The 13,869-nt window shown below is 38.6% G+C and overlaps 1 protein-coding gene across 1 annotated transcript in view; it reads left to right on the top strand.

Annotated features, from left to right (window-relative positions):
• Positions 1-13,869, top strand: part of LOC136829594 (dynein axonemal heavy chain 3-like) — a 162,758-nt gene that overhangs the window by 32,850 nt on the left and 116,039 nt on the right. The window lies entirely within an intron of this gene.

Here is a 13,869-nt window from a genome sequence, read left to right as displayed (position 1 = left end):
GTGGACGCGTAATTTGCGAAAATGGTTCAATGCGAAGAACATGTATGGGCAAATGTACTTGAATAAAAATGTACTTTTTAGGGAGGTAAATGGAAAGAGAATTGTTTATGAGCAATTGACCTTGGAGTAAAAGATACAAATGAAAAGATAGAAGAGATGACGATTGAATGCCACAAGAATGTTGAGTGTTTGTGTGGAATTTAGGATGCCTGTTTAATTTACTATTGAGGGTGTCTAATGAGAAAGGTAAGAAAGAAGACTCGAGAAAGGATAGGCATCAGTTGATGAAGTTAGGAGTTAGATGAGAAGTTACGGCGTTGAAGTGTAATCTGAATGCATTGAAAACGTGTAAGGTACGTCAGGAGGGGAGATATTTCCAAGGAACGGGTCAGAGGAAAAATACATCTGTGTAAGGTTAAAGGCCATACCAGTGACTAAAAATTATGAGGGAATAAGATTATTTATTGTTCTGTGGAGCATGTATGTTGGGATTTTACTGGAAAATGCAAAAAAGACAAGGGCATCTAAAGGAGAAGAAGAGTGTGTTTAGAAAAGTAATGTTTTGTATGGATCAAGTGTTTATTATGATACAGTCATGTGAGAAAATTTATTTATGGGGAAAATGCTGATTCTTGTGTACTTGGTCTTAGAAAAAGCTTGTAATAGAATTGATAGATATGCAGTATGGAGGGTGGTGAGGATATGTGTTTATCAGAAGTGAGATGCTGAGAATAATTAGAATGTTTGTATGAAAAAAAAAAAGCGTGTAATGAAGAATGTGATACAAGAGATTGGCTGGTTTGGTGTAAAATTGATGCGAAGATCAGGTTGTGTGGTCTTTTCCTGTTTAGTATCTTTATGGGTGGAGTGCTTCAAAAGGCTAGAAAGGGCCGCAGTTATAGGTGCAAGATTGTCAGACATGAAAATGGATCACAAATGGTGGAGTGTGGAATAGCATGTGATGGAGGATACTGATAAGAAACTTCAAACTGTGGAAAGAGTTTGGAAATTTTGTAGGTAAAGAAAGCTGAAAGTGAACGTAGGAAAGAGCATGATTTTGATGCGAAATGGAAACCAAGGAGATGGACCAAAGAATATCAATATTTTGGTGGATCAGTGGAAGTTGTTCATTTGGATGGATAATTGGGAGTGGATGTAACAGACGCTGGTAGTGCGAGAGAAGAGTCACAGGACAATCAAGGGAGGGAAGGCGGCAGGCAGTGCGGAAACAGTTTGGGGGAAAATTTGAGTCTATAGAAAGTAAAATTTCAACAAATGAGCCACTCTGCTTTGTGGAGTTAATTGTGGCTGCTAAATGTTAATGAAAGAAAAGAGTTGCAGATGCTTTAAATGGACTGTTTGATAGTATGTTTAGAGAGAAAAGAACTGAAATAGTAACAGTGCTTAGATACAAAGATGTGACATAAAGGGTCACCGTGGGTGAAAAAATGGAGCAGTGTTTTATAGAATATTACACACGTGATTAATTAATCCTTTGTAAGAAAAAATATATTCTTTTTAATTTAGGACGTTAGTAGTGCACATAAAAAATGAACCATACCTTGGGTGTAAAACTATTTTCATATACGTGAAATGGTTTGCGCAAAAGATATCTACGCGTTTTCAGCAAAAAGCGCAATGATCTGATGCATGAAAACACGTATTTTTTACGCATATATATATATATATATATATATATATATATATATATATATATATATATATATATATATATATATATATATTATGTTCTGTTTTCGTTTTAACGTGCTTTTTTCCCATTTTCTATATGGGGTAAGCACGATGCCTTCTTTACGAAGGACTTTGATTTGGCGTTGGGGTAGGCCGTAACCTCGATCGGCTGCCCTGCCTGACATCGCTTAGACCCTGGTAACGATGTGTACGTGTATCGTACCAATCCCCAGCTCCCTTTCTCCCAAGCAGCGAGGAGAACTGGGCGGGTAGGTCGACAGTTCGAGACGTGTGAGGTGTCTGTTATGTTTTTAGAAGATGTTGGAGTGGCTTTGTTTATGTGTGTATTAATCTGTAACACCCATTTGCTTTTCAGCAAACCTATCCGTTGATTACATACGTAATCCCGGGGTGTCTACATGGGTAGCAAAGTGTCCGCCTTCACTGACCAGTCGGCTGCGGATTTGAACCCGCGCCACGGACCTCTACGAAGTCCTAGGCAGCTGCTCTACCAACTGAGCCACCGAGGCTCTATATACAGTATATATATATATATATATATATATATATATATATATATATATATATATATATATATATATATATATATATATATATATATATATATATATATATATATATATATAGGGTATATGAGAGAGATGAAATAACAACAGTGGTAAAATATTCTCTTGTGTACTGTTATATGTGTGATAATCATACTTATAGTTAACTAACTTGTAATGAAATGCTGTACAGTAGATCAAACAAAGCAAAAAAGGAAAATGGCAAATGTGATACTGCGCTAAAAAACACAATCACGACAGCACGCACTATGAATAGAAACGGTAACTCGACAGTGATGAAATACCGCTTGAAGATAGAGGTAAACACACACGCGTACAAGAAAAGCTTCCGTGATGATATGAGGTGAAATTAAAAACCATTAATTCCAAATAAAACATGAACTGATCAACTACTTTTTAGTAGTGTTCCTAAAATGAATTTGCTTTGAACAATCGTCATTGTGGAATGCCGTATGCACTAAAGATGTGAAAGGGGTGTTGTAATGGGTTTGTGTATTACAAATCAGATGAATTTCATTTTCGGTAAATTGTACTAGGCTAGGCTTTCAAACAAGATTACCAAACTTATGGCTTGCGTAACAATTCACAACCATCTAATTAACAACCACTTACCAAAGCAATGACATGAACAACATCGAGTGTGACGTAAACAAACGAATCGGGAAACAGTTGCTTTGCGATTTTAAGGGATTTTACTTTAACATGAAAATATTTTAGTTTACCTTTGTATGACCATTTTACATTTATGTAAAAAAAATAATTCCAATAATACATTCGTTTCCTTTTGCAACTAAAAAAATTATTCTCCTAATTCTTTTGTTAGTAGACTTATCAGCTGATTCTGTGTAAACATTAGTCACTGCAAATGGTGACCGATTGGTTTTTTTTATACATATTACGATAATGATATAACATGATAACAATACAGTATAAATGGATTCTGTAAGTAAAATATCAGTTTCATTGCCATTACCTTTATCTAAACACAGCTGTGATAGCCTACTTGACTTCTGCAAATGGATACTGTGAGTGTAACAATTAGCCTATAGTCTGGCTACAAAAGGGTGAAAATCGAATGTGATTAGCACTGTGCCATATTGTCTTAATACCATTCAAACTTTTCGGGAAAAGGGTGATAATTTGGGAGATTTGGCATTTGTTTTAAGCGGCGCTGCGCATTTCCTCGTGTTTGGAAGATTACGTAAAGTGAACGCTGGTCACTTTAAGAAGGAGATTATCTATCACCTTCCTCCATTCGTCTGTACAAAAGCATAACTTAGAGATCAAAACATGTTACTTAGACCTTGCTGTACATTTTCATAAGACTCAATACAAAATGTAATTAACGGTATACATATTTATATATGTATATATATATATTCATGTATTATATACACCTTGTTTGTATATATGTACATACATAAATATATATGCATGCATACATTACTTTAAAGTGAAGTCACATGTCAGTAAAAACAACAGCTGTCCATTATCAGAATTAACCTTAATCTCGAGTTGAATCCTGAAAGTGCACCTTTTTGGATTAGGATTAAATACCTCCTTGGGCAAGATGGGAAATATGTCAATGCCGCTCATTATAGGAAAGTCTCAACCTTTCATAGCTAGACTATAGGTCAATAGTTCACACATACACAGTTTGTATCTCGTGTATGGTAATACAACATGGTAACAACTGATAAGAAATATGCTTTATCAAAAATATATTAGTGGTCATAAAACTTTGGTAGGGTGTGGGTAAACACAGACAGGCTACCTACTTACTGAACTGTGTCATTTACGAGAGAGAGAGAGAAAGAGAGAGAGAGAGAGAGAGAGAGAGAGAGAGAGAGAGAGAGAGAGAGAGAGAGAGAGAGGAAAAGAAGGGATTACAGTTTTTCTCAAAGTGTATTTATGCAGCATATTTTGTTACAAATATGGGGAAAAGGTAGATAATTGCCTTTTGCATAAAGTTTTCAGCTTAAAGTGTGATGGTTGTTGTTTACAAGCATACTGAGTGTTTACAGTTATGTGGTATTGACGAGGTTACGTGGGTAAGGGTTCAGAGTTGCCCTTGAACACCCCTAGATTTTTTACTTGCCCTATCTTGAGTTCACCATCATCTGATGGGCCCTTGGCTCTATTAATCCGGATAATTGAAGGATTACTATTCGCCTATTCAACAAGAGCACGGAGTCTGATGCGCGCGCACACATTTTTATATATGCAGACCATTTCACGTACAGGAAAATATTCTTACAAAATAAATACATGTATGTGTTTGCGTGTGTCAGATTGTTGTGCTCTTAGTTTATTTATTTATATACATACATAAATATATATATATATATATATATATATATATATATATATATATATATATATATTTATTTATATTTATATTTATAGATATACATACACACACGTATATATACATATGTTTATATATGTATGTATGTATATATATATATATATATATATATATATATATATATATATATATATATATATATATACATACATACATATACATATATTGTTCTGGGCCAGCCAAGGCTATGCAACAGAATGCTATAAAATGGCTGCAAGGAATACAAAACATGAGAGGACTGGAAAGAATGGGAATGTAAACATGAACTATTACTTTACATTAATCTACGAAAGGCGTAATTATACTCAGTTAGAAATTAACATTGTTTACTTAACAAATAATAACAATAGCTCACAAATTAATTATAACCATGGGCACACGTGGGTAAACAATAAAGAAGAATATATAATTACTTGATGGTGCTGTAAAAGGTGAAATTCCTCTGTTCCGTCGCATGTGGAGGGTCCAGGCAACGAACAAAAGTGGGAGCTGAGATTTCTCTTAGTCACACATGATAAAGGCATCCCTCTGAAAGAGAGAGGTGTCGGGTTAACTATAGGAGCATGAATTAAGGCCCTAACTATATACCATTGAGCTATCCCAATTCACTGCAATATCACGCCTGAATGCTCAAAGATTGCTCTAAACATTAGGTAGGGCACAGAATGGCACAGCCAGTCAAAGGAGCTTTACCTTTACCTAACCTGGAAATTAATTAAGTATGCAAACGGTGCGTGGCTTTGTTGTAGAAATGTATGGGATCCAAGGTTTGATATACTGTATAGTGACAGAGAGAGGGAGATACACGTGGGAGACCATGGGGGAATTTGGGAAGGTTTCTTGATAAAAGTAAAGAAAACAGAGTATAGTTGAAGGAAAATGGGCCACCAAATTCCTGTGTATGATTTAGACTTATCTTGGATATCCAAAATGATCACTTCTTTATGAGTTGGGGTCCCAGAATTGGTGTCCATGTGGCACGAGGCAAATAGTGGCCTCTGTGAAGCAGAGCTGGAATTTACATCCCCTTGAGACGACTTCTAGCAGCAGAGTAACATATCTCCTGGGTCATGCTTCTCCGGACTGGCCCAGGGTCGCCCCAGGGCAACTTTCACAAGATGGCGGTGGCTGGGCGCATCACTCCCATAAGCCCAAAATGCACAGAGAATTTGCATGGTCGGCCATCTTACATGGATTCGTTCACCATATATGAACATATATATATATATATATATATATATATATATATATATATATATATATATATATATATATATATATAGATATAGATATATATGTTCATATATATAAAGTGAAAACACTTTTACATGCAAGGTATGGTTAACTTTTTATGTACAATACCATCTAAAATTTCTCGACGATAACTCGGTTTACTGGCTCTTGCCCACTATTCTGGACCTAATACACAATCTAAGAGACTCCGACCCCAAACCAGCACTACAGGTAGTTGCTACACAAACACGAGTACATTTTTAAAGGTTTTACTACAAATATATACTATAACCCAGAAAAACACCACAGCTATTGAACTAATGTTACCACAAACTAACCGCAAATTTACAACAACGTTACGTTAATGCAAGATTTAGCTGGGTTCATAACCAAAATGCACTGACAATGAACAAGGAAAGAATTTATGGAACACGTGGGAATCGGCAATCAAGATTCAAAAAGTTACCTCATTTCTGTTACAGATCACTAAAATCTCAATTTGATCAAGCCTATGATTGTAGTGTTACTACTTGATGTGATACACATCAACGCAAAGCAAAGATTGGCGTTGATCAAGTTGGATTAAACAAGGATACACACCTAATGCATCTAGAATGATCTGGTGAATGGCCAGTTGCCTGGGACAGACACACAAAACACCTAACTTGTAAGCGTGCTAGATGATGAGTGAAAAAAGGGACACTGCCACATGGCCAAGAGCGTTCCTTTCAGAAATTTCAAATTTACAGTTACATTACTATACGTATGTTCCTTAGTTCCAAAACTCTAGATAACTAAAGGTGCAACATACAGTGCACTTTTCAAGATTAAAGGACATGCAACAAATGAAATAGTGCTAGCGTTTTCCCCAATCAGAACCATCACGTAACTTCCACGTCGTCATTTCTTGACGCAATTACTATATTCGCTAATTCTACTGATATCTAAAGCGACTAGGTAAGAGGTTTTGGCGGCAAAATCCCTGCAGATTTCGTAGACATCCTCCCAGCCAGAGGGATCTGATGGCCAAGTCAGAAAAGTTGAGAATAATGTTCGAGGAGACAACGTTTGGTTCTTACTTATGGCCCAGATGCGATTGGATGCCACACAATTGCAGCTGTGTAGCAGCACAAGCAGGATAATGGACACTATTCTGTGTCTTACAATCACACAATACATCATTGCATAAAAACAATGAAATACGAATAAATCACACAATGGTGCTCCTCTCTCTCGGTAGCACACAAACTTTCAGACTATCATAACTATAAGGATCCCTAGACCTTCTTACAGTTCCATCTCGTTTCTCCTCAAGGAACAAATGTTTTTATACAATCTCTCAAAAACACTAGTTTGCCTCTCAGAGCCAATGTCCCATTTTCTCTCGTTGGGTCAAAGCCACTTTCCTTTGGGTCTACCCTGGGTTCTGGGTACATTCACTGTATTCTGTCTTTCACTATTATCATCGCCCACTGTCTCTGATTCACCCGCAGTTAGTTCGTGATTGTCCATACACGTTCACTGTCGTGCACTACGAGTTCATAGTTACTGACTTCATGTCTGTCATTCACTTCTAACATGATAATGTGTTCAATCGGCATGAGACATTCCTCACCTTCACACAGAACTTTCGCAGAACGAACAACATCATCCTCTCCAGGGTAGAGTTGTATGATTCTTCCAAGAGGCTAGAATTTATAACGGTGGGCGATCCTTTTCACTAAAACATCATTGCATCTGAGTGGAGTTGGCGCACCAGGATCGAAATCATGATGTTGGTGTAGAGCCAGTCAATATTTGGTGCTTCAGCGTAACCGAAAGGCACATAGAGCGTCAACTAACTTGAAGTATTCAGCTTGAATCTTCTTAGTTGTGAAAATATCAGGCATACCTTCATTCAGGGCTGCGGGAGGCAGCAAATGGATGGTCCTACCTTGTAGGAGATGCAGCAGACTGAGGACCTCACCTTTGCGGGTATCACCACAGTAAGTAAGATGGCGGTTGTTGATGACACACTCTGCCTCTTTTAACTAGTGTTCTTGCCTGTTCCTCGTTGAACAATGCTCTATTGAGTGAGACTGCCAGGGCGCACTTCGTCACCCCGATTAGTCTCAAACATTCCGCCCTTCCAAGGCAAACATGGAGTTTGGTAGTACCTGTTTATTCTTCTTTCTCTCAAGTGAGACTGAGTCACATATTCATCACAGAGATCGGCTAACAAGTTATTTGCAGACTTGAGGCTGGAATGCCATGACAGGCAGCAAATCTATGAAGGCATATGATGAAGGTGTCAGCATTGAGGTTTGTCGCCAGATCCAGGTAGACGGGCACAAATGCTGAGACACGTAATTAGTTGGATGTAAGCATGACCTCACTGGATGTTGATCGGACCTGCATGATCAAGTCCTACGTGGTGAAACGGTGTCATCAGAGTGACACGAGGGCTTGGTAGCTGGGGTTGGGAGGCTGCGATAATGGGGCTCTGAGCGTCTGCTTACATGCTACACGTCTACTAACGATTCTTTTAACTAGCACTCTCACTGCTGATGTCCAACACTCTTGTCTGAAAATTGAGATAACTGTATTGGTGCCACAGCGTAGATGAATTTTGTGGATATGTTTGAGATATAATGTTATTAGTTTTCCCTTAAGGGGCAACAGGATCAAGTCATTCTTTGAACTACAAGCGTTCTTCAAATGATATCTAGAGTATACTGCATTATTAATTAAAACTAAATTTAACTGTCTGGTAAAATTAACTATTTCATGAGAAGCTTCTCCACCTTCCTCCAGATATTTACACAAAGTGGGCCAATGATGGCATTGTTGTACATAAGCTAGCTTAATTAATGGATTATCTCTAATCTTCAGGAATTTACAAACGTGTTGCATTATATTGCAAAGAGAGCTGTGCTTGGATATACTCTCCCAAAAGTGAAGTAATGGAGCAGGAGGTGCTGGCTGAAGTTCCTTCTAAATCTTAGTTTAACCAGACCACTGAGCTGATTAACAGCTCTCCTAGGGCTGGCCCAAAGGATTAGATTTATTTTACGTGGCTAAGAACCAGTTGGTTACCTAGCAATGGGACCTACAGCTTATTGTGGAATCCGAACTACATTATAGTGAGAAATGAATTTCTATCACCAGAAATAAATTCCTCTTATTCCTCATTGGTCGGTCGGAGATTCAAACTCGTGGCCAGCAGAGTGCTAGCTGAGAACGGAACTCACTCACCCAACGAGGAACCTTGAAGTTCCTTCTGCAACTCTTGTAGTGCAGACAGTACTATCGACAAAGATGCATCATCTTGGAAGTCATCAGTTGCTGCTAGGGGACCTGAGACATGCAACATGGCTGGGCCTCTTGCCCACAAGGATTGCCCATGCAATTGCTTGACATCTACCCATAAATTTAAAGATTTGGCTGAGATACTTGGCTGATCTGGCCCTGACGATTAAGGCCATTAGCTCTAATCGTGGGATCATTAGTGTATGTTTCTTACGAGGGGCAATTCTCAATTTGGCAGTTAAGAGATAGGTCTCCCTATTGATGTTTCTAGCATAAGCTACTCCGCCATAGGCTTTCATGAAAGCATCACAAAAAACATGTAATTCTGAATTCTCTGAAACTATTCCCCTTTTGAATTTTAATCTATCTCTAGAAAATCAGCAAGCATTTCTCTTGCTTCTGCTGCTCTCTCAAGGGTTAGCACATCGTCCCAACCCACTTTTTCATTCCACAGAACTTGCAAAAAGGTTTTAGTTTTGACAAAAATTGGAGATACAAGACCCAAAGGGTCAAAGTTGGACATAACTGAGGACAGGATCTTTCGCTTGGTGGGTACCCATTTATCATTTATCACTCCCTTCCCCTTGAATGGTTTGAGTGACAAAGTGTTGGATTCATGGTTCCAAATCATTCCAGGAATTGGAATTTCTACTGGCTCTTCAGCATGAACTTCAGAATCAAATTGCACATTGTTACTAGCCCATCCCCTGAGCAGCATGTGAGCGTGTTCCAAAGTTGCTTTGACTTGGACTGAATCTTCAATCATGTTCTCTACAGAATCATAGGCTTTAATGAAATTGTCAACATAAAAGTGCTTTAAGAGCTCATCTCTACCCTTCTTTTGCAGATGAGTTTGTAAGACTTGCTGCAAGAGGTAGGGGCTCGAGGTTACGCCAAATACGACCACTTTGAACCCAAAGGTGCCAATCTTGGATGAATTTTCTGGTCACAGACAATGAGCATATTTGACATCTTTGGGGTCTAAAATAATGTGGTGAAACGCCTTAGAAATATTGGCTGTTACAGCATAAGGCTTGGATCTGAATCTTAACAACAAATCAAATAACACTCCTACTAAGTTAGGGCCAGCATACAGGCACTCAATAAGTGACTGCCCACCACTTTGCTTTGAAGAAGCATGAAACAATACTCGGAGTGGTGTAGTTGCGCTTTCCCTAAATACCCCAAAGTGAGTTATATAACAGCCCTCGATGGCTGGGCTTGTTACTTTTCGAATGAACCCGGTATCTACGTACATTGGGATCACTTTGGAATATTGTTGATGATACACGGGATCATGATTGAAATGAGCTTCTAACAATTTCAAGTGAGCAACTGCAAACCTATAATTGATAGTCGGTCTCTCGCAATCATGGAACGGCAAACTTACCTGGTAACCCCGCGAGGTTTGTTTAATGCTGCTCACAATATGCTGCATCATGGCATGGTGTGCAACAGTAAATTGCCCATTGGGTTGAATGCCTGGGTATCTAATCGCCACTGCTCATCACCGTCACTCTTGGTCTCTTGAATTCTACACACACGTAATGTTCTTACGACAGACGTGTCAGCGCCCTGTCTAGCCCATCCCGGGAGCCTCCTATAAAGGGATACTCCATTAAGTGTTACAAATAAGCTAATACCATTACATCTCTGTAAGTCATACACAAAATGATTGAAATAATTAACTCCAATTAAAATCTCTACATTTTTGAGTGTGTCACTTTCAACCTAATCAAATGTGTAACCCTTCTGTTGCAAATGCTCTCTTATATTCATCAGCCTGACGTTGTGAATGGGTGTGTTTACTTTATCATGAACTAACAACTGTAACCTCAGGACTCATTGGCCTATTCTCACCTGGCATGCTACTAAATTAAACTCTCCATTAATCATGTCACTTGCAAAGGGTGCAACATACATTGAAACCTTTTTGATGATGGGAAGGTTCAGTTCAGTGGCCATACGGCTACTAATAAAGCTCCTTTGGCTTCTGGTGTTGAAAAATACTTGGGTCACACATTCCTTATTGTTATTACCGCAAGTGGTAGCTGAAGCAGTCCGCAATAAAGTAGGTGGCAAGTCCATGCTACTATGTGAATTCAATAGTCTGGGATTAACAGACAGCTTCTCGTCTGATTTGTCACATTGATCATTTACATTAAGCTTTCTCTTTGGGCTCTCTTTTTGCTGGTTCTGAGTCTGAGTGGTGGCTTTAGACACAATGCTGGATCTAGGAACGGTGTTATTAGTTGAAGCTACGTTAAGGTTTTGATTAGACTACATTATTAGAACATATGAGGGTATGGTGACGTCCTCCACAACTTTTGCAATTTTGGTTACTACAGCACTCATGACTACAGTGTCCTTTCACAAGGCAGTTGAAACAGTGTTGGTTTTGCATTAAGATCCTTATGGTCATTTACACTGACAAATCATACGCGGAATGCCTATTGTTGCAAAAGGGGCAAGAGTTGACACACGCAGTAGCCGATGGTTGTTCGATCTTAGGCTTTGAGGAGTTTGATGATGGTGTCATAATCACAATGTCGCTCAAAGTACAAATGTGAAAGTCTAGAGCGTCATACAACTTGTTTACTGAATAATCTGACTTACGCAAAAAGTTTACAACTTACGTATAGACTCCCCCTGCAACAAGTTTCTTGTTCTCTACATTAAGTACTGTACTGTCCCTTCCCCGCCTAACATGGGACTAAGTTTGTCAATTTGCTCCAATACAATATCAAGTTCGATTTGGAAATTTCTGATGCTTTCATGCTCAAAGGTAGAGATAAGCAAATCCCTGAGGAGATTGAATAACAGAGCTAACATCTGTTGTGAGTTTCCATATAACTTGTCTAGCAAACAGATCACTAAATCACAGTTCTCTTCGGTGATGCTCAGCGACTTTATCAATCTAAGTGACTCTTCTTTTAGCACACTAAGTAGGTGTGTGAACTTGGTGATCTGATTTAGCTCTGAACGGTTGTGCACATAGACACTGAAAGGCTGTTTGAAGGTTGCGTATTTGCTCATATCCCCTTTAAAGACAGGTAATTTGATCTCCCTTAATTTCCCTTGAGATGGTTGATAAGTTTGGGAAAGCTGTGAGTGTCTCGCCTGAAGGGTGCTTTTAGCAGCTCCAGCCTCGCTGAGTGCATTGCACAAGTCTTCATTAGAGACATCCTCTAACTTGACACCAGACCTAAAAATTTTGGTAAGTTCGTCCTCTAACTTGACACCAGACCTAAAAATATTGCTAAGTTCTTCATGATCTTGATCGATCTTCTTAATGAGATCCTGATAGGTCTCTACAGGTAGTCCATAACAGTTCCCAGTTGGACTCTTACATAATGTCCGAGGAGAGTTATAAGGGCTGCTACTTTAGCCACCATTTTCACTAGTTACTAGTTAAGCACTTGGGCATTTCAAATCTCTGTGATTATGTTAAAACGATTACACGCAGATTACCAGCGTTCGACGGCTGTGGGCCCGACCACTGCCAGATCGTTACCCAATAAAACAATGGAATCATACGTGTCCAAAATTCCGCATTACTATAATGCTACCCAGAATGGTATAGCCTACCACGTGCGCCTGGTTCATCGTCTGTGTATCCGCCGTTGAGGGACCAAATGTTGAGAATTTCTTGAGGATAACTCAGTTTACTGGCTCTTGCCCACTGCTCTGGACCTAATACACATTCTAAGAGGCTCTGACTCCAAACCAGCACTACAGGTAGTGGCTACACAAACACGAGTACATTTTTAAAGGTTTTACTACAAAAATATACTATAATCCAGAAAAACACCACAGCTATTGAACTAATGTTACTACAAACTAACCGCAAATTTACAACGTTACGTTAAAGCAAGATTTAGCTGGGTTCATAACCAAAACCCACTGACAGTGAACAAGGAAAGAATTTATAGAACACGTGGGAATCGGCAATCAAAATTCAAAAAAGTTACCTCATTTCTGTTACAGATCACTAAAATCGCAATTTGATCGAGCCTACGATTGTAGTGTTACTACTTGACGTGATCACATCAACGCAAAGCAAAGATCGGCGTTGATCAAGTTGGATTAAACAATGGTACAATTACCTAATGCTTCTAGAATGATCTGGCAAATGGCCGGTTGCCCGGGAAAGACACACAAAACACCTAACTTGTAAGCGTGCTAGATGATGAGTGAAAAAGGGGATGCTGTGATATGGCCAAGAGCATTCTTTTCAGAAGTTTCAAATTTACAATTACATTACTACGAGTAAGTTCCTTTGTTCCAAAACTCTAGATAACTAAAGGTGCAACGTACAGTGCACTTTTCAAGAATAAAGGACATGCAACAAATGAAATAGTACTAGCCTTTTCCAAATCAGAACCATCACGTAACTTCCACGTCGTCATTTCTTGACACACAATTACTGTGTTCGTTAATTCTACTGATATCTAAAACGACTAGATAGGAGGTTTCGGCGGCAAAATCCCTTCAGAAGATTTTGACGATGAATACTAACGTCCTAAATTAAAATAAATATAATTTTTCCTAACTAGAATTGATTAAACACGTATGTTATATTCTGTAAAACTCCTTGTTCCATTTTTTCACTCACATTACCCCTTTATTCTGCCGGAGAGGAATTACTCCGCAAATGCATATATAGTTATTAGATTTCTAAGTGCCTATATTATACCAAGA

The sequence above is a fragment of the Macrobrachium rosenbergii genome, chromosome 44 (assembly GCF_040412425.1).
Source record: "Macrobrachium rosenbergii isolate ZJJX-2024 chromosome 44, ASM4041242v1, whole genome shotgun sequence".
NCBI classification, from domain to species: Eukaryota; Metazoa; Arthropoda; class Malacostraca; order Decapoda; family Palaemonidae; genus Macrobrachium; species Macrobrachium rosenbergii.
The sequence above is the reverse complement of the archived record's forward strand: the minus strand, read 5'-3'. Positions and strand labels throughout refer to the sequence as shown.